The sequence below is a fragment of the Hibiscus syriacus genome, unplaced genomic scaffold, assembly GCF_006381635.1.
Source record: "Hibiscus syriacus cultivar Baekdansim isolate YM2019G1 unplaced genomic scaffold, ASM638163v2 tig00110599_pilon, whole genome shotgun sequence".
Taxonomy (NCBI): Eukaryota; Viridiplantae; Streptophyta; class Magnoliopsida; order Malvales; family Malvaceae; genus Hibiscus; species Hibiscus syriacus.
Window position 1 is genome coordinate 91,069 of NW_024062796.1, and position 25,935 is coordinate 117,003.

The 25,935-nt window shown below is 34.6% G+C and overlaps 1 pseudogene; it reads left to right on the forward strand.

Moving 5' to 3' along the window:
* The first annotated feature begins 5,236 nt into the window (after positions 1 to 5,236).
* On the forward strand, positions 5,237 to 24,734 carry LOC120134826 (annotated as a pseudogene).
* The last annotated feature ends 1,201 nt before the right edge of the window (positions 24,735 to 25,935 follow it).

The window sequence follows — 25,935 nt, forward strand, 5'->3', positions numbered from 1 at the left end:
AAGCAAAAAGAATTTAAAGTGCTACCACTGTGGAAAGAATGGTCACTTGAAGAAGGATTGTTGGAGTCTAAATAAAAACTTCAATCCACAAGGCAATACCGCAAACACTTCGGATGATGAAGATACTCTATGCTGTGAAGCGTCAACCACCGTGAAAGGTAGAAAACGATTTGCAGATATATGGCTCATTGATTCGGGAGCAACATATCACATGACCTCAAGAAGAGAATGGTTCCATCAATATGAACATGTCAGAACAAGGAATGAAAGTCCTTGTGGAGCAAAAGCTACTTCCAGGCTTAACAAATGTATCACTTCCTTTGTGTGAGCATTGCATAACAAGTTATCAGCACCGGTTGAAATTCAACACATCAAATTCTAGAGGCAAAAGTGTTCTAGAATTGGTTCACTCTGACTTATGGCAAGCACCAGTTACATCCCTAGGTGGAGCAAAATACTTTGTCTCATTTATTGATGACTACTCCAGGAGATGTTGGGTGTACCCTATTAAGAAGAAGTCAGATGTGTTTTGCACTTTCAAAAAACTTCAAAGCGCGGGTGGAACTTGATTCTGGAAATAAGATCAAGTGTTTCAGAACAGATAATGGAGGAGAATACACAAGCGAAGAATTTGATGACTTTTGCAGGAAAGAAGGCATCAAAAGACAGTTCATAGTAGCGAACACTCCTAAACAAAATAGAGTGGCAGAGCGGATGAACAGAACCTTGTTAGAAAGAACAAGAGCAATGTTGAGGGATGCAACCTAGAAAAATCATTCTGGGCAGAAGCAGTCAATACCGCCTGTTATTTGGTGAATCGAGCTCCATCAACTGCAATAAAGCTGAAGACACCAATGGAGATGTGGACTGGTAAACCAGCTGATTATTCAAACCTCCATGTATTTGGAAATATTGTGTACGTGATGTACAACTCCCAAGAAATCTCAAAGCTGGATTCGAATTCCAGGAAATGCAAATTCTTGGGGTATGCTGATGGAGTCAAGGGGTATCGCTTGTGGGATCCCACTGCCTGCAAAGTGATCATCAGCAGGGATGCTATCTTTGTAGAAGATAAACTACAAAGAAAATAAGACAATGATAGCACTGAAAAGTCAGAGACTACACAGATATGAAGCTCCAACAACTCGTCAATCAGATCGTATGAGAAGGCGTCCAATTTGGCACTCAGATTATGTTATAGAAGGTAATATTGCATACTGCCTTTTAACAGATAACGGTGAGCCATCAATATACCAGGAGGCAATAAACAGCTCATATGTTTCACTGTGGATGATGGCGATGCAAGAAGAAATTGAAGCCCTTCATAAAAATATTACATGGGACCTTGTGCCACTACCACAAGGAAGGAAGCCAATTGGTAACAAATGGGTCTTCAAAATCAAGCGAAATGGTGACGATCAAGTTGAGAGGTATCGTGCAAGACTGGTGGTCAAAGGATATGATCAAAAAGAAGGTATTGATTTCAATGAAATATTTTCTCCTGTGGTTTGACTAACAACAGTTCGAGTAGTTTTGGCAATGTGTGCTACATTGAACTTACATCTAGAGCAGCTAGATGTTAAAACAGCTTTTCTTCATGGAAATCTTGAAGAAGAGATTTATATGCTCCATCCTGAAGGTTTTGAAGAAAAAGAAAAGAAGAACTTGGTTTGCAGGTTGAACAAATCTTTGTACGGTCTAAAGCAGGCGCCGAGTTGTTGGTATAAGAGATTTGATTCATTCATTATGTGCATTGGATACAACAGACTTAATGCAGACCCTTGTGCTTATTTCAAGAGGTCTGGTGATAACGATTTTGTTATATTGTTATTGTATGTGGATGACATGTTGGTTGCAGGATCCAACAAAGATCGTATTGAAGAATTGAAGGCACAACTGGCTAGGGAATTTGAAATGAAGGACTTGGGATCAGCAAACAAGATTCTAGGGATGCAAATTCACCGAGACAGAAGTAATAGGAAGATTTGACTTTCACAAAAGAATTACTTGAAGAAAATCTTGTCACGATTCAGCATGCAAGATTGTAAGCCAATTTCTACCCCTCTTCCTATTAACTTCAAATTATCCTCCAGTATGAGTCCTAGTAGTGAAGAAGAGAGGATGGAGATGTCTCGAGTACCGTATACATCAGCAGTGGGAAGTTTAATGTTCGCTATGATATTCACAAAACCAGACATTGCATAAGCAGTGAGAGTGGTTAGTCGGTACATGGTGAATCCAGGAAAAGAGCATTGGAATACAGTAAAGATGATCCTGAGATACATCAAAGGGACCTCAAATGTTGCATTATATTACAGAGGATCAAACTTACTAATCAATGGGTATGCAGATTCTGACTATGCAGGGGACTTGGATAAAAGCAAATCTACTACATGATATGTGTTTAAAGTTGCTGGTGGAGCTGTAAGCTGGGTTTCAAAATTGCAGTCAGTTGTGGCTACATCCACAACAGAAGCCGAATATGTAGTAGCTACACAAGCCAGTAAAGAAGCAATATGGTCGAAGATGTTATTGGAGGAGCTTGGGCACAATCAAGAGTATGTCTCTATGTTTTGTGACAGTCAAAGTGCCTTGCATCTAGCAAGGAATCCAGCATTTCATTCAAGGACAAAGCACATACGAGTTCAGTACCATTTCATTCGTGAAAAAGTGGAAGAAGGAATGGTAGATATGCAGAAGATCCATACCAAAGACAACATAGCAGATTTCATGACGAAGGCAATCAATGCTGATAAATTTACCTGGTGTCGATCCTCCTGTGGCCTGTTAGAAACGTAAGCAACATGAAGGTACAAGGTAGAAAGAATGGTGTGAAGATATGATTATTTCAATCAAATCTTCAAGTGGGAGATTGTTAAAAGTCAAATAATGTTAGACACCAAATTAGGCACCAAATAGTGCTTTGTCAAAGTCAAAAATTAGGCACCTAATTTTTTGTTGAAATTGGGTAATGTGATAATTAATTTTAGTCATTGTAATTTAGGGTATTTATAAGATTAGTCCTTAAGTTTCAACTATAAATACCCTAGCCTATTTAGCTTCAAAATCATCCCCAAAGCATTCTAGCTTTCTTCCAATACTAGAGAGAATTTAGAGAGTTTCTTGAGAGTTATTTTCTCCTTTTTTATCAAGAGAGAATTATCATTGTTTTCTCCTTGGTAGATCGAGAGAGGTTGTAATTCCTATTTTCTCATAGTGAAATTCTTCTACCGTTGCCCGTGGTTTTTACCCTAAAATTTTAGGGGTTTTCCACGTAAATTTTATGTGTCTTTTATCTTCATTTTTATTTTCTCAAATTATCAGTTGCGATTTTGCTCTATCCGATAGCCGTCTTCCGCAACATGTAAATGATGCTAAGGCTGAGAAAACTCGGTTAAATCCGTCATACATATCTTTGATTTAAAAATTTATTTATGCCGGTTTGACCACCATATTTAACAACGAGCTATTATGAATGGGATATATTTTCTTTCAGTCTAGTTCATATCTTATTTTTTTTAAATTTATTTGGTTTAATTCATGTCTAATTTATCCTAAAACCGTCAACAGTTGCACATGACTCTAAAAAATATCTGGCAATTGTCGATAATTTTACATTAAGAAAGTTTTTTTTAGGATATATATATATATATATATATATATATATATCCGTAAAACTAGAAAGTTTTTATTTTTTTAGGATAGTTTGATGATGAAAAATCAAAGGTTGATTAATATTAAAAAATGAGAAGATATTTATTGGGGAAAAAACAATGAGTTAATCTCATCTTTTGATTTCCTCTCATCCAATGATCATAAAAGAGTGTAAAACTAAAAGAGTTTTACAAAGTGTAAGTGGATCTTAACTTATATGTATGTTGTGTATATATATATAAATATAAGACGACTTTAATAAAATTGTATTCATAAAAATAAGATTTTGGGTAAAGTAAACAAATAGTCCTTTGATTATAAGATAATACTTTGTTGAGTCCTTAAAGTATTAAAAGTTACAAAATGGTCATATGATTATTCATTATCTTCCAAACTAGTTCTTTTTGTTAAAAAATTAATGACGGTCTGAGCTGAATACTAATATACTAGCTGAGATATGATAAATCTGATCTCATAGTCTCAAACGACTATCATATCTCAGTCAACATGTTAAGATCCATCTTAAATGACCGTTAATCTTTTAACATAAAATGACGAGTTTGTAACATAATAAATAATTGAATGACTGTTTTGTAACTTTTAATAGTCGAGAGACTCAACAAAACAACTATCTATAGTCAAAGATCATTTTATAATTTTTAATAGTTAGGAGACTCAAGAAAAACAATATCTTATAATCAGGAGACCATTTATGTAGTTTACACTATAATTTTATTAAATAATGTAGATTTTAATTTATTTTCTTATATAAATTTCGTACATTGTTTTTTTTTTTCACAATATTTATCTAAATATTCCTTTCAAATTGAAGTAATATTTTCAATTTTTATATTTAAAAATCATTTATCAATTAACACAGTTATTATTATAACATTCAATAAGATATAAATTTAATTACGTTGGGACACAATAATTTCTTATTTAATACACAGTTTAATCAATTTTTCGTTGACTATATAAGTCCAACTAATTTGAAAATTTTCGCTCCGCCAGATCGAATTCTCGTCTATATATTTTTTAAAATGAATTGGCAATTGTCGTGGAGCTGAATCCGGCCGTCGTCGTTAACGACTTCTCTACGTTGTGAAATGATACTTTGTGAATGCAAAGAGATTCGTGGCGATGATATCGATTTTCGTATTAGAAAGGGACTGAAACATTTTTTTTCAAATAACATGTATATTGTCACGACACATGGCGATCGAATTGTATTTTTATCAGATGATATTAGCTGCTGAGTCGTTAGTTTTAGAGAATAGACTGTTAATGAAATTATGGAAGATGAAGGGCATTGATTTTTTGTTAAAATTAAAATCCGATGAGTTGGACCAAAATAAAACTTGGAAAAGGCTTATCCTTATTTGATTCTAATAAAAGAATTAGAATCAAAATATCGAATTTACATAACTCAATCCTCCCTAAATTTCCTTTTTTTTTTTTGTATAGTTTTAAAGCTGAATTTTAATTTGTAAATTTCTTTTTTCTTCATAAACTTTTACAGCTTCATTTTGCTTTCAGGCTCTGAAGTTTTGAATAAATTGAACAATAACACGCATTTGGAGATCGAATTTGCGGATTTGTTTGATTTTTTAAAACGGAATGGGGTTAAAATGTTACAAGGAGCACAATTTGCAATTGAATTTGAGGATTTGAGAATTAAATACAATTGCAAAAATCTTTGGTGTTTTCGTTGAGAGAAGCGGAAGATCAGATTCAAATGTGATACGATTCTTGCTGATGTTAAGAGAAAGGGTTTTGGATCCGATTAGGGAGAAACAGCGCCATTAGATGGCGCTGTTCAAACGCATTTTTTACCGGAAACCGCAGGAGCGACTTCTCGAGATTACTGAACGTGTTTACGGTAATCTTTTTCCTTCTTGATTTATTGTTCAATTTAGGTTAAAATTGATTCCATTCTAGATGTGTTTGAATTGTATGATCCTGTTTGGGAGATTTTTTGTTTTGATGTTAATTTCTGTGGACAATGACGTCTTAATTTCTGGATTTTCAGGTTTTTATTGATTAATCTTCGGTTATTTATTACAACTAAGGGACTATGTATTTTTAGCTTGTTCATTTTCATAGTTTGAAATCTTGAATTGCTGAATATATTAGCCTTTGAACTTTCTTAGAAATTCGATTGGAGCTCAGAAACTATATGCCATATGTTTCTTATGCATAAAATTTTTGGTACAGTTTCGATATTGGTTCTTTCTTGAAACTGTATAGGATGAATCTCAAAATGGTATATACAGTAAGTAAACTCAAAATGGTGTTACGTTGGTACGTTGTTTGTGGTTTGTGAAAATTGATTTTATATATACAATTGTAGAAAAATAAAAATTCGTGTAACATATTGGCCATTTCATGTATAGTTGGGATTTATCCAAGAACATGGTCATGATGATCTTAATTTTAGTGGCATATGGTTACCAAGTGTTGGCTATTTGATTCGATTTTCTGCTGTTTGTTTTGCAGTATTTGACTGTTGTTTCTCGACGGATGTGTTTGACGAGATGAGTACAAGTTGTATCTGTGTAGGATTGTGGCACAGCTACATCAGAACTTTCCTGAATCTTCTTTCATGGTGGTTAATTTCAAAGGAGATAATCCAAGCCCAATATCAGACATTTTATCTCAGTATGAGATGACTGCTATGGATTACCCACGGCAATACGAGGGGTGTCCGTTGTTGACACTTGAAATGATTCATTACTTCCTTCGATCGAGTGAAAGCTGGTTGTCATGTCAAGGACAACAAAATGTGCTTTTGATGCACTGTGAAAGAGGAGGATGGCCAATTCTTGCTTTCATGCTTGCCAGTCTTTTGCTATATCGTAAACAGTACAGCGATGAGCAGAAGACTCTCGAAATGGTCTACAAGCAAGCTCCTAAGGCCCTTCTTCAGCTTCTGTCTCCTTTGAACCCTCAGCCTTCCCAGTTGAGGTATCTCCAGTATATTGCTAGAGCAAACCGGGGTTATAATTGGCGTTCGTCAGACACATCTCTATATTTGGATTGTCTGATCATTAGAGTTCTTCCAACTTTTGAAGGGGAAAAGGGTGCAGACCAGTTATACGAGTTTACGGACAGAACTCGGAAAAACAGACTAATAGAAGTTCCAAACTTCTTTATTCAAATTCGATGAAAAAATCCCAAGTTCGTCACTTCCGAAAGGTGATTCCTAAGTCAAACAATTGAAACGAAAGATAAATTAACCAAAAATTTGGGATGTTCTAATAAGGTTTATGTACAGGAAGAATGTGCACTGGTGAAACTAGATATTCATAGCTACATTCAAGGGGACGTTGTGCTTGAGTGCATTCATTTGAATGAAGACTTGGTACGTGAAGAAATGATATTTAGAGTCATGTTTCACACAGCGTTTGTTCAAGGAAGTATTTTGATGTTTAACAGCAATGAAATTGATACATTGTGGGATGCCAAGTATCAAATTCCAAAGGACTTCAGAGTTGAGGTAGGTTTAAAATTATTACTCAGTTTTTCTTTTCTAAAACTGTAGGAGTTGAATGCATATTCATATTTGTATCAGGTACTTTTTACGGACCTTAATGACTTTAGTGAGGTAGAAAGTGTTTCAAAGGAGGAATATTTTGAGGTGCAAGAGATCTTCAGCATGGTCGATGCAATGGAAGGAAAGGTGGATGATGAGAGTCCAATAGTCCATGACAACAAGCCAGCACAGAAAGATATGTTGAGGGAGGATGTGATGAATGTGCTTGGAAAATCAGAAGTGACGAGAAGTGAGGGTTATAGAGAAGACTCCATTTCCTTGAAGAATTCAGAATCTAAGGTGTTGGGGCAAATGTTGGGTAAAATGTTGGAAACTGTTGTTCTCAAACCTAACTTCGAGGATGTATTGCCAACTTTAGAGAAAATGCCTGGGACGGGCTCTGAATCAGCTCGAAGTTCTGTTATGGTGAAGCTAAATAGGAAACAATTAGAATCTCAGGATTTTCTTGGAAGACAAGCGAAGCCAAGTGATGTTTGTCAGCCAAGTGATGTTTGTCAGCCAAGTGATGTTTGTCAGCCAAGTGATGTATCTCAGCCGAGTGATGTATCTCATCCAATCCCTCCTAGCAAAGTCTATCGTCATACTGCATTGCCTACACTACCTTCTGGTTTGCAGCAACCAGTTTCTATCTCACCAAGCACACTACCTTCACCATCATCCTCACCCTCACCCTCACCGCCACCTCCTCCTCCACCTTCACTATCATCCTCACCCTCGCCGCCACCTCCTCATTCACCTCCGTCATCATCCTCACACTCGCCACCACTTCCTACTCCACCTCCACCTCCACCATCATCCTCACCCTCACCCTCACCTCCACCTTCTCCACCTCCACCACCATCCTCACCCTCGCCGCCACCTCCTCCTCTGCCTCCACCTCGACCTCCACTCAAATTGTCTTTGTTGGTATCAGAGTCTGTTAACAAAAATGCAAAATCTATACTACCCCCACCGCATCCTCTCATGGCAGCTATTGGAAATGCTTTTTCTAAAATGGCTCTCGCAGCACCACCTCCCCCTCCCCCTCAACCCAATAGAGCAGAAAATGTACAAAATGTTGGAATTGTTTCACAAACGGCTTCAACATCTTCCCATTTCTTGAATAACCAGACTACTGCGCTAATGTTTCCTCCACCACCATGGAAGGTTGAGTCTTCTTCAGCTACCCAGACCGTACCACATATTCCACCTTCTCTTTCAACCCCAACCAATGTTGGATCTTCAAAAGGCACATCAAAACTCAGTAATATTCGTCGTTTTCCACGTTCCCCATCAACACCTTGCAATTTTAGTCATCCTCTTCCCTCTCCATCAAAACCTTGTAATTTTAGTCATCCTTTTCCCTCCCCATCGAAAGAACGTCATTTCCGTCCTCCCCCTCCCACCACACCAATTCAAATTGCTATGGCTCTAGCATTTGTCCATGGACTGCGATCAGCTTCCCATTCTTCCCCAAGCCCTCCATCTCTACCTTCCCCTACTCCACCTTCAGTTCTTCCTCCTCCATCACCAACACCCTCTCCTCCATTGCACGAAATAACTGCTCCACCTACATCATGTGGAACATCACCCCCACCACCTCCACCTACTCTTGCAGAATCACCACATGGAGCTTCGCCGTTACTAGCGCCATCTACTGGACATGGGGCTTCATCATCAACGCCACCCCCAAACCCACCTCCACCACACTTCTAACATCCAATGCTCCTCCAGCCCCTCCTCCACCTCCAAAGTCCGATGCTGCTCCACCTCCAACGTGTAATGCTCCCCCACCCGCTCCTCCACCTCCAACGTCCGATGCTGCTTCACCCCCTCCTCCACCTCCAACTTCCAATGCTGCTCCACCCCCTCCTCCACGTCCAACGTCAAATGCTCCTTCTCCACTGCATGGAGTGCCATCTCCACCGCCTCCCTTATCTGGAGCACCACCACCACCTCCTGGTGGAGGAGCTCCTGGAGCACCACCTCCACCACCACCTCCAGCTGGAGGAGCTCCTGGAGGTCGAGCTCTTGGTCCCCCACCTCCACCTGGAGCTCCTGGCCCTCCACCTCCACCAGCTGGAGCTCGTGGCCCACCTCCACTAGGTGCCAAAGGAGCTGACATGAAAGGAAGAGGGCGTGGACGTGCTGCAGCACCACGAAAATCTAATTTAAAGCCTTTACACTGGGTCAAGGTTACAAGGGCGATACAAGGAAGCTTATGGGATGAATTGCAAAAACATGGAGAGCCTCAACAACTGTATTTTCTCTTCTTTTAATGAGTTAGTTTTTCTGTAGTACACCGTCATAAGCAATAAATATATGACTAATTATTTACTCTAGAATTCCATGGGATTACATGTTAGCACTACACTTTTATATTTGTTATTTTCCTATATATATATATTTGCTGACATTTCCTTCTCTCAGTGCCTCAGAATTTGATATGTCGGAGCTTGAGACTCTTTTCTCTGCAGTTGTTCCTAAACCTGCTAATAAATCTGCAGCGCAAGCCAAGCCAGCTAGTACAAAAGCTGAAGTAATCCACCTGGTAATATGGAACCTCATTTTATTACTAAACCCTAGATCTTAATATTCATCACTATAACTAACAAATTTTGTTTATTCCATTGTAGGTTGACATTAAGAGGGCTAATAACACTGAAATAATGCTCACTAAAGTTAAGATGCCTCTTCCTGATATGATGGTATGCTGGACATGGTCTTCTTCTTGTATTTTCTTAAGTTTTTTTCACTAATTGATTATTTTTATATTATAAAAGATCAAATCAAAATTAAACAAAAAAAATATTAGGTTCAGATCGGATAATTACAGTTTCTAAAATTAATGAACTAAAATTAAATCGAACCAAATATATTTAATTTTCTTGGCAGCTCTCTCTTCCTTTGGTTTTCTTTTAATTTCTCTTTAGTTTTAACTGAAGGTTGTCCATTTTATTTGTTTAATAACCATATACATCTTCATGTATTTTTTTCAGGCTGCAGTGCTAGCATTGGATGATACAGCATTAGATGCTGATCAAGTGGAAAATCTCATAAAATTTTGTCCGACTAAAGACGAAATGGAACTGATCAAGGTGAAGCCTTAGCATAAATGTATATATACATGCTCATTAGATTACTCGGACTTGATTATGAGAGTCGGGCATGGCTATGTGCCCAATAAGGATTTTATTTTTTGAAGATTTTTCACATATTTGGAGGGTCATATCCCTTTACCCATCTTGATTTATCTCGGGCATAAATAGCGTTAAACACGTATACTTTAAAAAAATAAAAAAATAAAGAGTCACAACAACATATTATATGTATATATGCATTTTCAAGTTATCTTCTTTAGTTTGATTCAATGTTCTTATTTTTTAGAAGTACACCGGTGACAAGGATGCTCTAGGGAAGTGTGAACAGGTCTGCAAAATTTTCTCTAAATCACATCTTCCATTTTTTAACTCAATAGACTTAATAATTTCTTAGTTTTAGTAGATTCGTAGATGATTGCGTTAACACGGACATGTTACAAGAGAAATTTTGCGAATTAAATTCTTTTTTTTTTTGTAATAATTTAATATTATAGGTTATTTGGATATGAGTGTTTACTATGAATATATATCCAAAATAAGTAAGTTTATTTTTGTAAGTTTAAAACACAAAATGGTCCTTGAACTTGACAAGTTGGGTCAATTTACCCCCTACACTTTTCTGGGGTCAACTTGGCCCTAAACTAATTTTTGAGTCAAATTGGTCCTTAGACTTAAGAAGTTGATATAAGAAGTCTTGGGGTCAATTTGGCTAAACTTGTAAAGCTCATGGGCAAACTTAACCCAAAAAATCTTAGGGGCCAATTTGATCAAACTTGTCAAGTTTAGGGGTCAATTTGATCAAACTTATCATATTCAGAGGTCATTTTGTGTTTGAAGTTTTTTTTTATACCTTTTTAATGTATTTGTGCTTCCTATACTAAGTTTTGGCCCGGGCTGAAGCTTATTTGCATGCCTAACTCACTATTCATAAAATAATAAAATACTATTTCGTTTATATTAGTATTTTTATATTTTTGTTATTAAATAATTCAAACCAACCCAAATGTGTTAAAACATTGTTCCAGACCTTGCTTATGCTATTTTTTGTCAAATTTTGTTATTAGTCTCTGTACTATGTGTAAATTACAAATTTAGTGTTGATATTCTAGTTTGGTCATTTTTTTGTCCTGTAATTTTCAAATTTTGGTCCTGATCAGAACAGTAGTTGTTAAATTTGTTAAGTGAATTTTTTCTATACTTCATGTATTATACCTAGATTTAGTTTATGTTATTTGATCATTCCTTGTAATCTAGTCATATCATCTGTGTATCCTTTCAGTTAGGAGTGAAATTTCAAATGTAGAGGCTGCTGTCTCCTTTAGTCATTGTCTTGGGACACTCTTTTTCCTCCATTTAGGATTAGGGAGGTTTTTTAATGAGACCCCTGCAATGAGTGTATCTCTATCTTTTATTTATAATAATTTCTTAATTTTCAAAAAAAAATATACAGGGACTAGTGATAGAATTTGAATATTGTTTAGGATGACTTTTCGTGTTACATTTTTGTTTGATCCATGTTTGCAAAAGTTCCAAACTAACTAGCTTTTGATTTTTCCATGTTCAGTTCTTTATGGAGCTGATGACAGTGCCACGAGTAGAGGCAAAATTAAACGTGTTCCTTTTCAAGATTCAGTTCAACACTCAGGTTTGTCAGAAGCTCCATAAGTTTACAATATTTTTTTGTGCTTATTCTGTTGCTTTTTCTTTTCTTTTCCCTTATTAAATCGCCTCTTTAACCTTTGTTTTTGCAGATTGTTGAATTTAGAAAGAGCTTAAACATTGTAAATTCTGCATGTGATGAGGTATTTGATTAATATTGCTAAATGGGCTTAAGTATAATTTTTTTTCTTCACAATTCTCTTAATTACTTTTGTATTTGCATAATTTAGATTCGAAATTCCCAAAAATTCAAGGAGATCATGAAGAAAATTCTGTATCTGGGAAATGCATTGAACCAAGGAACTGCAAGGGGTAAATTATACATTCAATTTTCCTTTTGGCTTCAGTCTTTGATGCCACGAACCAGTCTCCATTTCATATCTGGGCATGAGCATGTGGAATTGATCCTTCAAAAATCTTCTAAATTCATGAAAATCTTGAAAAGTATTTGACCTTAACTGTGTAAGACACTCGCACCCGATTCTGTTATTCATATAAGGGAATGGAGATAATACCCTAGAAAAACCCTCCAGAATCATACATGCTAATATCTAACACTCATACCCAATTCAAAGTAACACAGGATGATACATACTAGCTAAACCACATGCAGGTGAGGTTAAGTCACATATATTGAGCAGTATTTCTTAAATCAGAAGCCTTGTTGTGTGTAATCCTAGGCATACTATTTGATGTTGAAAGTACGGTTATCATGTCTGATGGTTGCTGTTGGATTCTAGTAGCTATATAACTCATAGACTCGAGATAAACATTGGATAAAGTTATGTTCGACATGGGTATGTTCAATATATTCTAAGTTCTTTGAGATATTTGGAGGATCATTCCACCATACTCATGTCCTAATATGATTCGGAAAAAAGGTGCTTGCAAAATGTGATATGTAAGGATGCATGTTCCTTTAATATGAAGTTTCAAAATTATTCGTATCATACAGGTTCTGCTGTTGGATTTAAGTTGGATAGTCTTCTAAAGCTCTCAGATACACGTGCTTCTACTAGCAGGATGACGTTAATGCATTACCTTTGCAAGGTCAGATAATTTTATTTCCTTATCTTTGGTATTATATAAGGTTATTGTTTTTTTTTTGGAAGATTTAAATAACACTCTTTTAATTTGTAAGCCGTTTTTTATATATTTTAGATCCGGTTCTTTAGTTTTTGCTAGACTTTATTATATTTTTATGATTTACTCAATAGAATTTTTGAAAATGTAACTTGTTTCTGATGCAAAAAGGAACTGACAATTTGGATTGATAACAACTGTGTTTTATTGTCTCAGGTCCTAGCTAACAAGACACCAGAACTTCTTGAGTTTCACCTGGAATTTGTTAACCTTGAGGCCTCAACTAAGGTTTCCATGGGTCTTTTTTAGCCCTTGAAATTTGTATTTTGTTAACCTATGTTATTCCAACTCTTTTTATTTGTCTTAAAAGTATCATTGTTTGACACTTGTACTTGAATCCAATTAACTTCGTAGGTAACAGTATGTTTAGTTGGAAGCCTTTTGTCCTTGCAGATACAATTAAAATCCTTAGCAGAAGAAATGCAAGCTATAACTAAGGGATTAGATAAGGTTAAGCAGGAGCTGGCTGCCTCAGAAACTGATGGTCCCGTGTCTGAAGTTTTCCGGATGGTACTTTGTTGTTTCACTGCTTTCTATTCTTCAACATTCAGATAGAAAATTTGGTGCATTCTTCACTGTGTTTTATTTCATGCCAAGTATTTGTTTACCTATGTCACTCCATTTTTATTATTCCTGGAGTATTTGTGTTCGACTCTTGTATCCAAAACATACTCGGATATTTGTGTGGGAGTATGTTCTTCCAAATATATGAAAGAACTTGGAACGAAAATTGAGCACATTCTTGTTGAACATAAAACCTATATCAAACACTATCAACTACTTTGCATTTTTTTACTAAGGGAATGCTTTCATTGTTCTAATATTTTTCTCTTTTAATTTAGACATTACAGGAATTTACTTCTGCAGCCGAAACAGAGGGAGCATCCTTGCAAACTCTATATACTGTGGTGGTAATTTGCCAAATGTTTGACTTTCTCTCTGATACTTAGTTTAATGTCTATGTTTCTCTAACTCCTTTTAAGTACCTGATTCTAGCACTTATCTAGGGGATACGATCTTTCAAGAGTTGAGTCCGAGTAACATAATTCTAAATGTTATCCGACTCTTTCGATTATGGCTTCAGTCATTGATATTATATCTTTTGGTGGACAGGGTAGAAATGCAGATGGGCTTGTACACTATTTTGGTGAGGATCCTGCCCGATGCCCATTTGAGCAAGGTAGGTTGTGGATGTAATACCTTCCATACACAGAAAATCTTACAATAAAAATGAAAATAACTATATGACATGTACGCCTATGTGTATCCCACACTGGCACATTATTCCAGATAATATAGCTAGTTAGGATTCTGTTTATTTCAATCTAAATCAGCATGTTCTCTCACGGTAAAACTGCTTTCGTTTGGTGATTTGAAGTTGAATCGATGATTCTGTGTTTTGACGAATGCAGTTACCGCAACAATCTTAAAATTTGTGAAGTTGTTTCAAAAATCACATGAAGAGAATTTGAAGCAGGAGGAAATGGATAAGAGAAAAGCTTTGAAGGATGCTGAACAGGAGAAGGCCAAGTGAATTAACCATTTACAAAGAAGATTGCAAAATAGAGGAGGATCAGTTTCTCTATTCCCACAAGGTAATATGCTTCTGCAGAGTTCATTATACTCGTAGACAGAAGACCTGTACTTGCAAGATATTCAGGTTTGGCTCAATGAAAACTTGAATCCACTTTGGTCATTGCGAGTTGAGCTAAGCCATTGAGCTACTTGAGCTCGAGCATTCTGATACTAACTTGAATACCTCGTGAACCTAATCAATCTTTTTATATTTAATTAGTACTGAAATTCTAATCTAACTTGAACTTGAACTCAAATATATATGCCCATTCAACCGAGTTTAAGCAGTTGGATTATTATCTCGAAGACTGCTTGAACTTTAAAAGTGAAAATCAATCAAACTCGAATCAAGCTTCAAGCCTCGAATTTTGAGTTGAATTGAGCTCGATATTCTTACATTTTGAACTTGACTCAGCTTGATTGCATACTAGTACTGACGAGTTTGACTGAATTACGGGAAATACTGCTTTTGAGGAACTCGAATCATTCTTTGAGCTGCAACTTTTATCTCAATGGCAGGATATGCCTCACCCTCTGTATTGGTGCATTTTCAAGCCTTCATAGATGTTGCATAAAGGGCAAGGGCCTTATCCAGGAGGCTTTTGCAGGACTTGAACTATGCATAATCCTTCAGGACATGCCTCCCATTACTCGGTAAATAAGATGGGCCAAGCTTCTATGCAGAATGGTTACGATCAGGGATTCAAACAGCTAACGCACTTCAATTTTTCGGTTGTTATTTTGTTGATTCGGCTCTTTCTGCTGTCAAAGTTCATCACGATTAACCGATATATCATTCGCCACATCTGCAATCACACAAATGCAATGTGACAAAAGGTGTACCTTCAATCGCAAGTAATCAAGGTCAGTGATAACGAATCTAGTATTATCAAAACAAATTTTGTAGCAGTCATGGCCGGCGCTTCTCGCTTTGATCTATCGATTTCCTTTCAGCTTTTGCCTTTCATTTGGCATTTTTTTTGTTCAGGGTTCGGCTCTCCTCCATTGCTTTAACTGATGGGGATCTCTCAGACCATTTTTTCAGAGGGGATGCCTGTGGGATAGCAAAGCAGGAAAAAAGTACCATTGTACCATGAAAACATGTACAAATTTCTAACCATCCACTTACGGTAGAATTCAATTCCTTGTAATTTTTTTGACAGCAGCCCGTCAAATAGAAGAGGTTGTATAGGTTTTTAGGGTATAGAGGAAATGAATTAGATGATGGGAACCTTTTTCTTAGTGTCATTGTAACATAGCTATCGGTTTCTTTCATTTGATCCGATTCTTTAATCAATAAGGTAATTCATTGAAGTTGTTTGTTCGTTGTTTTTTCACAATCTTTTTTACTGTAGGTTAATTTTATCATATTGATAGGTATTTACAATTATTCCATGTAGGTCGTGTTAAAGATAGTTTATAGACATATCATCATCGTTATACTTATTTTTCCATTAGTGTTGATGTTGCTTATCATTCAATGACGATAGTTCTATTTTCTTTAATCGTTTGATTAGAGTTTTTCTAATCCATATACGGTCTTTCCATTATTAATAGGTGATGATTTTAGGAAGAATGATTGGATAATGTTATTAGTATATTATGATTTTATAGCCATTGTCTTTTATGTATTCGAGAAATTAATTCCTCTAACTAGTTAAAAAAAAGTGATTTACTTTTTTTATTATATAATTATATAATTATCTATATTTTATATATTTATTGATTAATTTGAATCAATATTATTATAACCCATTTAAATCTTTGATGTTATTTAAAAATCTAATCTTACAAAATATACCAACTAACTGTAAGCAGAATAGTCAAGAACGAATTTTACATTATTTCATTTCAAATAAAGTTTTTTTAAAGAGCAAACACTAATAATTTTGCGGATTGTTTTATCTATATTTATTTTAAATAAAAGTTTTTTAAAGAACATTAATTTAGTAGATTGTATGATTATGTCAATGCATTCAGGATGGTTGATCCTTAGGGTAGTTATGTTTTAGTGGTTGTTAGACCCACTCCTGTTGAGAATCTCAAATTTAAGAGGCTATATGTTTGTTGAATGATTGTTTTAAGAAGTATTGTAGGGTTGTTCTAGGATTAGATGGATGTTATTTGAGAGGTGCATTCCAAGGTGAACTTCTGTCTGCTGTGGGAAGAGACATCAACAATCAGATATTTTCTATTGCTTGGACTGTGGTTAAGGTGGAAAACAGATAGACTTGGGCATAGTTCTGAAAAACCTTCATACTGATTTGAATCTAGGAGACGGTGAGAAGGTGACATTGCTTAGTGACATGCAGAAGGTAAAGTTCATTTTTCAATTTTAATTGTTTTCCAATTTGGTGCCCAACCTTTGTCTCGGTTCCAGTTTGGTGCCTAACATTTGTCTTGGGTCCAGTTTGATGTCCAAACTTTAATACTTATTTCCATATTAGGTTCCCAACTTTTATACTATTTGTACTGATTACTTCTATTTGTGTTTTTGTAGGGGTTGCTGGAAGAGGTCTCTCTGCGTTTACCAAATGTGGAGCACAAATTCTGTGCTAGGCGTATTTATGCCAATTGAATAAAAAAGCCACAAAAGAGGTAATCTTCACTTATAGTTTTGGTCTTGTTGCAAGGCTACAACAGAAGTTGTTTTTGAACACAATATCAACAGAATTGGTAAGCTCAAAAAAGCTGCATATGATGATATGATGGTTAGACATCCTAGATATTGGTATAAAGTATTTTTAGTTCCAGATCAAATTGTCATGTTATAGAAAATAATTTTTTAGAGGCTTTCAATTCTATCATATTAGGATAATTTTCTATGTTAGAAGATATTAGGCACTGTAATACCCCAAAAATTTAGATAATGACCAAAATGAAAATTTTGAAAGTTTGATGGTCAAAGAAGAAAATTGGGAAAAGTTTGAGGAATTAAGTGATAAATTTCTTAAAAATAAATTTTATTCCATAAATGGATAGTTTACTCTTGAGAGTGGGGTTTTATAGAAATCATATTTTTGGATTTAGAATTTTAGTAAAGAAAAATTTGAAAGGGTTAAAGCCTATAAGGAATCGGTAATTCAGATCGAATTGGAATTTTACAAAAATTTGAAGGATGTTATAAAATGGTTGGAAATATTATTTTAATATTTTAGATAAGAGAAATTTGGTTTGGAAATGTTCAATTTTTTAGATTTGACCGAAACAGTGGAATTTAGTGACTAAAATGCAAGTTTTGAAAATTTCATAGGAAATTTCATAAATTAGAGTCAAATTAATTCATCTTTGACTTTAAAAGATAATAAGGATGAGTTGTCATGGTTTTATGGTGAATAGAAAGATTTATTAAGGGTGATTTGGTCTTATCTCAATTAAATGAATATTTTATTCATTTTATAGTGGAATTAAATGTAAACTACTATAAAATGCACGCAACATTTCATCCAAATTGCTAATCTTCTTCTCCAAGCTGCGTGGGTTTCTCCAAAGGTGAGAGAAAGCTTCAATTCAATTTTTTAGCAAATTCATTTGGATTTTGAGTATGATATGAAATAGAAAATTGTTATACGCGAAAAACACTATCATTTGATACCAATATTGCATGATAATCTTGTTGGTGTTCAAAGATCTCAAATTCTATAGTTTTTTTTCATATAAGGGATCACAAAATTAATGATGGATCTTGATGTTTGTGAGGTAGTAGATTCATATTCAAGCATGTGTGATGATTATAACATGTTAATTTTTCTAGAACTTGTTCTTTAAATTTCGGCCATAGATGGTTTGAGTGAGAAAAATTATGGAAAATTATATATGGGTTGAAAATGATGAAGAAAGTATTCTACAAGCCTCAAAAAATTTGGGGACCATTTTGTAATTTTTGAAAAGTTAGGGGACTAATTCGGTAACTTTGGAAAACTTGTGAATGGTTGTATAATTGTTTAATAGTTGATGTACTATACTGGAAAATGTTGTTTTGGAATTAAAATGAGTGTTTAGATGTGAAATATAATTATTTTGGAAGTTTGAAAAGATTAATGATTTAAGTACAACAATTGCATAGTTGGGGTACTTAAATGTAATTATGCTTTTGTAAAAGCATTTGAATGATAATAATTTCAATGTTGGAATTTTTGGATATTAAGAATCTAAGTGATAAAATGGTGAAGGACCATTTTGTGTAAATTGGAAAAATTGGTTCCAATGTTAAAAGGAATTATTAAGTATTGAGTATTGTGATAGAAAATGAGTTTCAAGTATATTATGGAGTTACTTGGGATATGTTTATGTTAGTACAATACTAACATATGTATCATTATGAATTTGTGATTTATACAGATCATGATTGATTTGCGATTGAAGCATGTTAAGTATAAAAAGGGTTTATTGTGGACAATAGTGAGGCACATATTTTGAAAGATATAAAGTGTCAAGGTGAGTGCAATACATGCAAGAAATTATACATGGATGTTTTATACATCATCAGGAAGACTTGCAATAAGTCGACTTTGTTTATATCAACATAATATTATGTCATTTTTTTTTATAAATTGACATGACATTGATATGTCACAGTATGAAATTATAATGCATTGATCATGAATAATGTGATATTTTACCATGAATGTTATTTTGGGTATGAACTGTCCAATGTTAAATTATGATAACATACTTTTTCATGGATGGATCAAATAAAATTTATTATATGCCCAAGTATGTTATTGAGGATCAGTGGTATTAATGGCATGCCATAGAGTCTAGCAGCTACATATTAGGTAGCACTAGAGTGTCTAGAGAAGGCACATAGTGCAGGCCTCAAAGTGTCTAGTGAAGACACAATACAAAACACTATGGTGTACAAGGTGAGTAAAACATGACCTCAGCACTACGGTGCATTATTAGGTGAGCAATGCTCGACCTCAGCACTTCGGTGCAATATTTGACTCCTATTCCAGGTTCCTCATACAATTATACTTTGGGTTATGGTTTATTGGTTAATAAATGGTAACCATGCAAATAAGCTTACGAGCTTATGGAATCAATGGTAAGTATATTGGTAAAATAAGCTTATGAGCTTATGAAATAAATGGTAAGTATGTTGGTAAAATAAGCTTACAAGCTTATGGGATAAATGGTAAATATTTTGATATGAAATTTTGTATTATTTTGATCATGATAAAATATTGGATATGAAAGTAACATGATCTTATGGCATTTGTTTATGACATTGAAATTAATGCATGAGTTGTATTGCACTGTTTATTGTTTTAATTGCCTCACTAAGTATATACTTAGAATGTGATGATTTTCACACGTAGGTAAAAAGCCATTAGTGGAATAAAGAGTTCAAAGTGACATCAAACATCAAGGAGTATATTTCAATATTAGTAAGACATCCTATGATGAAATTTGACTTAGATAGTGGCATGTAATTAATAATGTTCAATTTGTTTTGTTGAACAAAATTTGGAAACAAAATGGTAACTTTATATTGAAGAAATATATATATATATATATATATATATATATATATATATATATATATATATATATTTTGAAGTTACTGTAGCAGTCCTGTAGTGATGAACAATACCGACGTTAAAAATTTCCAGAATGCTTCAGGGGTATCGATACCCTACTACAGGTACCGATACCATCATTGTTCACTATTCACTATTCACAGTACTATTCATAAAAAAATAAAAATCTTTTAAATTAAATTTGTTATAACGAAACATAATTTATATGATCTGATATTTATATAATATCAATTACCATTTTAAGAAAATAAATTTTAAATCGCAATTTGAATTAAAAATGGTTTTTAAAAATTCGGGTGATATCTATAATCTGTAAAGGTATAATTATACGGGTTATGAGTGTTACAGGCACTAGGTGATGCACATAGTTATTGGTCACAAGAAGAAGTCGCGTTTGTCCTAGGATTGCATAACATAAGAAATTGAGTTATGGTTGCCATATCATCTGGAATGAGGCTGAAGGATATGAAGTTTTACAAAATGAGGACATGTTTGTATATAACACCCCAACCTGTATCCGACCCGAATACGAGTCTGAGGTGTCACATTGACATTTCAAAACATTTACTTGTACAAAATAGTAAATAATTTTAAAACTTTTACTAATACCACTGAATATTTATATAAAATATAATCATATGATTTTACAAAAACCAATTAGAGCATATCGAATTCAAATCTTTATTTACATGCCAACCACAATCAGTATTACAAAATTCATACTATTCAATTTTTTTCTGATATGATCTTTGGAAAGGAGAACTGACCTGTCTTGCTTAACTTTTATCATTCTTCCTCTTCTTGGAACCTACGTGTGAAACAATCACACGCTAAGTCGTTGACTTAGTGAGGCATATAAAACATATAATAAAACCATAGAACATTTCATATAACAGAATGCATACATGCACATATACCGACCTTATCAATATCAACATCATTATCATGATCTCTATCATTATCATGTAATACATTTCACTTAGCAATACACACAATATCACATATAAATCTTGTAACATATTTCATATAATAAAGCATATACATCACATACAGTGTATTCATGTTATCTCTTTTATTATCTCATGTGCACATGTGATTCAGTGTAAACAATAATAACATGATATCATATAATAATGCAAACACTTTTGATATCTTTTATAAGCCCATGTACATTACTGAGAACTCAAGGTATGCAAGTACGCTAAGGTTGTGCACATATGCTGTCACCATAGCTCGTATAAATACACCAAAGTGCCACGTAGAATTGCACCGAAGTGTCGCGTAGAAATGCACCGTAGTGCCATATAAAATTTTCCATAAAGACCACATAGAAATTCCTTAAGAATCATATACATATACCAAGGATCAAGTAGGTGTCTCAAAAGACCTCATACATGTTCCAAAGAATACATATATATCCCGAAGGACCATGTAGAATTATCCTGAATGACCGCGTTGACCCTCAACTCTTGGCATGCCAACTATACCTCTATATCTCATGACACATAACATGGGCATCATCTTTAATATTTATCACATATTCATATCAGCACATAGTTCACTTACACGTACAACATTTTCATATGATTCATATTCACATGTCGCATGGCTTATACCTTGTTCTTATGTCTTCTGATAGACATATATTCTTTCTCACGTAGTCACATAGGTCCATATCATATAACATATATCACATGTGTATGTAATCATATAATTTGTATCATATAATTTATATCATTTCTCATGTGTTCATGTAAACATATATTTTACATCTTGTTCATATATGTTTATATATACATCACATAACACATATAAACTTATACATGTATTCATGTACATACTTTCATATAGTTCGTATATCAATGCCCTATAACTTATCTCACAGTTTTACATAATCACATAGCTTATATTCTCTCTCCTATAATCACATATGTCTATTTCGTTTAACTTATCAATTATATCTATACCACCTAGTTTATATCACTTTCTCTTGTTATCACATAAATCATTGCTATTTTACATAGTTCGTGATCCTATAGTCACTTATATCAATACCACGTATCACATATACATGTAATCATGTAAATCATGTCATATATAATAACATATGGCACATATACTATTTTCATGTACTCATGCAAACATAAGGATCACATCAATCACATATCAAATAACATTTTAGGAGTCACTTCTTACCATCGTAACTCCGTCGCTAGCTCATCGCAAGCCAATGTTTGTTCTATAACATAGTACAAATTAAATTGCACTCACCTAGCCTCACTAGTCAATATCGTTCTCTTAACTTTCCTTGATGTATATTACTTATCGACGGGTCTAAACCTTGCTCTCAATTGATATCTACATAATTGTGCATTATACATATCAGTATTCTAAATAGCATACTCTAATCTTTCATTTCTTAGACTAAAAGAAAGGTTGATTTAATCTTTTATTTAAGGTATGCATCGGTACACTCTGTAGTGCATCGGTACATTCCTTAACATGTGTATCGATACACTAACTATGTATCGATACACAAATTACATTTGATATTTTCATTTTAAGGGGTGCATCGATACACTTCCTGTGCATCGATACACACTGAATAATTTCTGGAAATTTACCCTTGATGCATCGGTACATGTTGAATGTGTACCGATGCACACTAGCCCAGAAATCAATTTTAAGTAGGAAAATTCACTTCTTTCAGCTTAAACACTTCATATTCCATCCCCTTTCATATACTAAACTCAAATACACATACTTAAGCCCATTTGCACTCATTTATCACATCTTAAATATCAAAATCCTATATTTCATATGAAAATCAATAATCATACCAAATTTTCAAGATGTTCTAAATCTAATTATATCACTTCATATTTTTTAATTATGTTGATGACAAGCAAATTTAGTTTCGAATTCAACTTATCAACTCTTTTCTAGAAATTCATTTCGAAACCTCTTATCTTTAATCTTCCATAACTTCTTCATCTTTTGATTATAAGATAACATAAGCTTTCCTTAAGCTTAAGTATCACCTAAGGATCAAAACCCACACTTAAAATCAACAAATAATCAATTAACCAGAAAACTTACCTTTGGAGCTAGAGCAAACGGGAAGAAGACGGAAGAAAGGTTTTGGATAATTCCCCCATCTTTCACGTGTATATCTCCTATTAAAGGGAAAAATATATTTTAAACTGCAATTATCTTAATGCCCTTCACTCATTCCATAATTACAATTTAATCCAATATTGAAATATTCCTATTTAAGTCTTTGAACTTATCAATTATTCCTAAATTGATTCCTAAATTTCAAAAACTTCCATTTCAGTCACTAACCTGGTTTTTGGGATGTTACATTGTAGTTGATGTTAGGGGCTGGAAATGTACTTGTAGAGTGTGGGATCTCACGGAATACCATGCCCTCATGTTATGTGTAATATTGCATAGGAAATAATAGTTGGAATCATATGTACTTAGTCTGTATAAAACCTAGATTTATCAAGCATTGTACAGTGTTGTTCTTCCTAGTATTCCAAGTGAAAGTATTGGAAAGACACAAATGCCCAAGATTGATTCACCTTTTAAAAAATGCCTAGAAGACCAAAGCATAAAAGGATAAGAGAAGAAGGTGAACTGAAAAGTAAAAACACCATCAACAACAGTGCAAATAAGATGAGAATGACTGGAATGAAAATGAATTGTAGTATTTGTAGGCAAGCTGGACACAATTTAAGAACTTGCCCATAAAAAACTCAATACAATGTAAGTTTAATTTAGTTTTTCATTCTTTTGCTTTAATTTAATAATTTGAATCTATGTATTCTAATTATTTTTTAAGGTAAACCAAGTCACACCACCAGCAACTTTAATAGGGACTGCTTCAACACTATCTCTTTATACATCATCAGCCACTTCAACCACTTTTTCTACACCATCAACATCTACACCCCTGGTTTTACAGTATCAACTTCAACACCATAAGTGCCACCACTATTAACAACAATTGCTCCATAAATAAGGTTCATGCCTACTCCAACTATTCAAACATCTACAATCTCTACACCTAGAAATAAGAAGGTGACAACAAATAGAAAATCCCTTCCCCCTAGAGGTCATGTTACACCACGGTCAAGGGGCAAAACAATCATGCAAGGGATTTACATGTACACAAAAGAAACAACATGACTACAAATTTTAAATATAAGTAATTCTAATTCTAATAACTTCAATTAAAATTTTATAAAAATTATGAGTTTCTCATATTTGTTTTCATTTTAATAGCCATGAATACCAAGTCAAGTGCTCCTTTCTCGATGTAACACAAGGTCATCTGTTGCAGTCAAGATGCAAAGTTCAAGTGGTACACCACCACCACCACCTTCATCATCTTTTCAGTCATCTTCAATGGAAACTTCCAACATTGATCCACAAGCAAGATTGCCAAATCTTCTCATCAACAGGCCAAAACTTCCCATCAAAAGGCCTTTCCCTAAACCAACCATTTTGAGACCTTAGAATGAAGTTTATGTTTATGTTTCTTTTTTGTTTTGTGTTGCATTGTCTTTAGTCACATGAAATTGGTTATTTGACTTAGTTTACTCATGTGAACTATTTGGGCAGTTGACAGTTCATTTAGATATGAAACTATTTTGTATCCTAACTATTATGGGCATTTGACTTTAATATATGAAAATTTTCTTTTGATCCTATTACTTTCCAACTATTTAAATACCTATTCTCATTCAACAATTATGTATTTTTGACAGCAGTTTTCGTCCGAGTGACATTTTATATACGCTATTATATATAATAATATTATAGTAGTAGTATTATTATTTACAAGACATACAGTCCCGATTACAATGAGCACAATCTAAATTACAACAAAGCAAATCACATGCCTGATTACAACCAAATCCGAGCCCGATTCAGATGCAAGCCCAAACTCATCCAGACCCAACACTTTCAGCTGGCCTGTGAGAATATCCATCAGCTGCTAGGGTTTCATCTCAACTCCAGTGCCATCAGAAGCTCCCAGCCGCTCGATCTCAACGTAGATCAAGGGTTTAGATCAAGCTAACAGAAACCCTATAAACCCTAGGGTTATCATTCTGTCGCCTCCAGGTGCTCCAATCGCCTGATTCCATGCTGTTGCCGCCTCTTCAGATCTCACCAGAGCACAGCAGAAGGCTATAGAAGAGGATTATTAGCCACACACGTTGTAACCTTAGAGTGAGTCACCACTATAGCTCCGGTGACTCACTGAAGGGCACCATTGTGACCAGTCCAAGGGATACACCACCGAGCCTATAAAAGGACTCGATCAAACCTGCAACGAAAAATATAAAGCAAGAGACACAGAAAGAGACAAGGAAGAAGCAACGAAACACAAGGTGCGACAAAATGGAGAGAACAAGCATACACAACGATCCACAGTAGCAACTAGGATTCGAACAGCAAAGAGAAAGAAGAAAGGACTTACCTTGCTCGTGGAAGAAGCTTGAACATCGTCGGAAACCTCTGGATTTCGAAGGTAAAATATCAGATTTAGGCTGATTAGGAGGCTTTTAGGAAAGAAGGGGCTCGAATTCGAATAGAGGGGGTCTTGATGTACATTTTAGGTAGGTTAGGTATTTTTCGACCACCATGAGTGGTGGCTGGCGGTGACAGAATACGACATCGTAAGGTTGTCGGTCGATGACCGACGTACCTATGA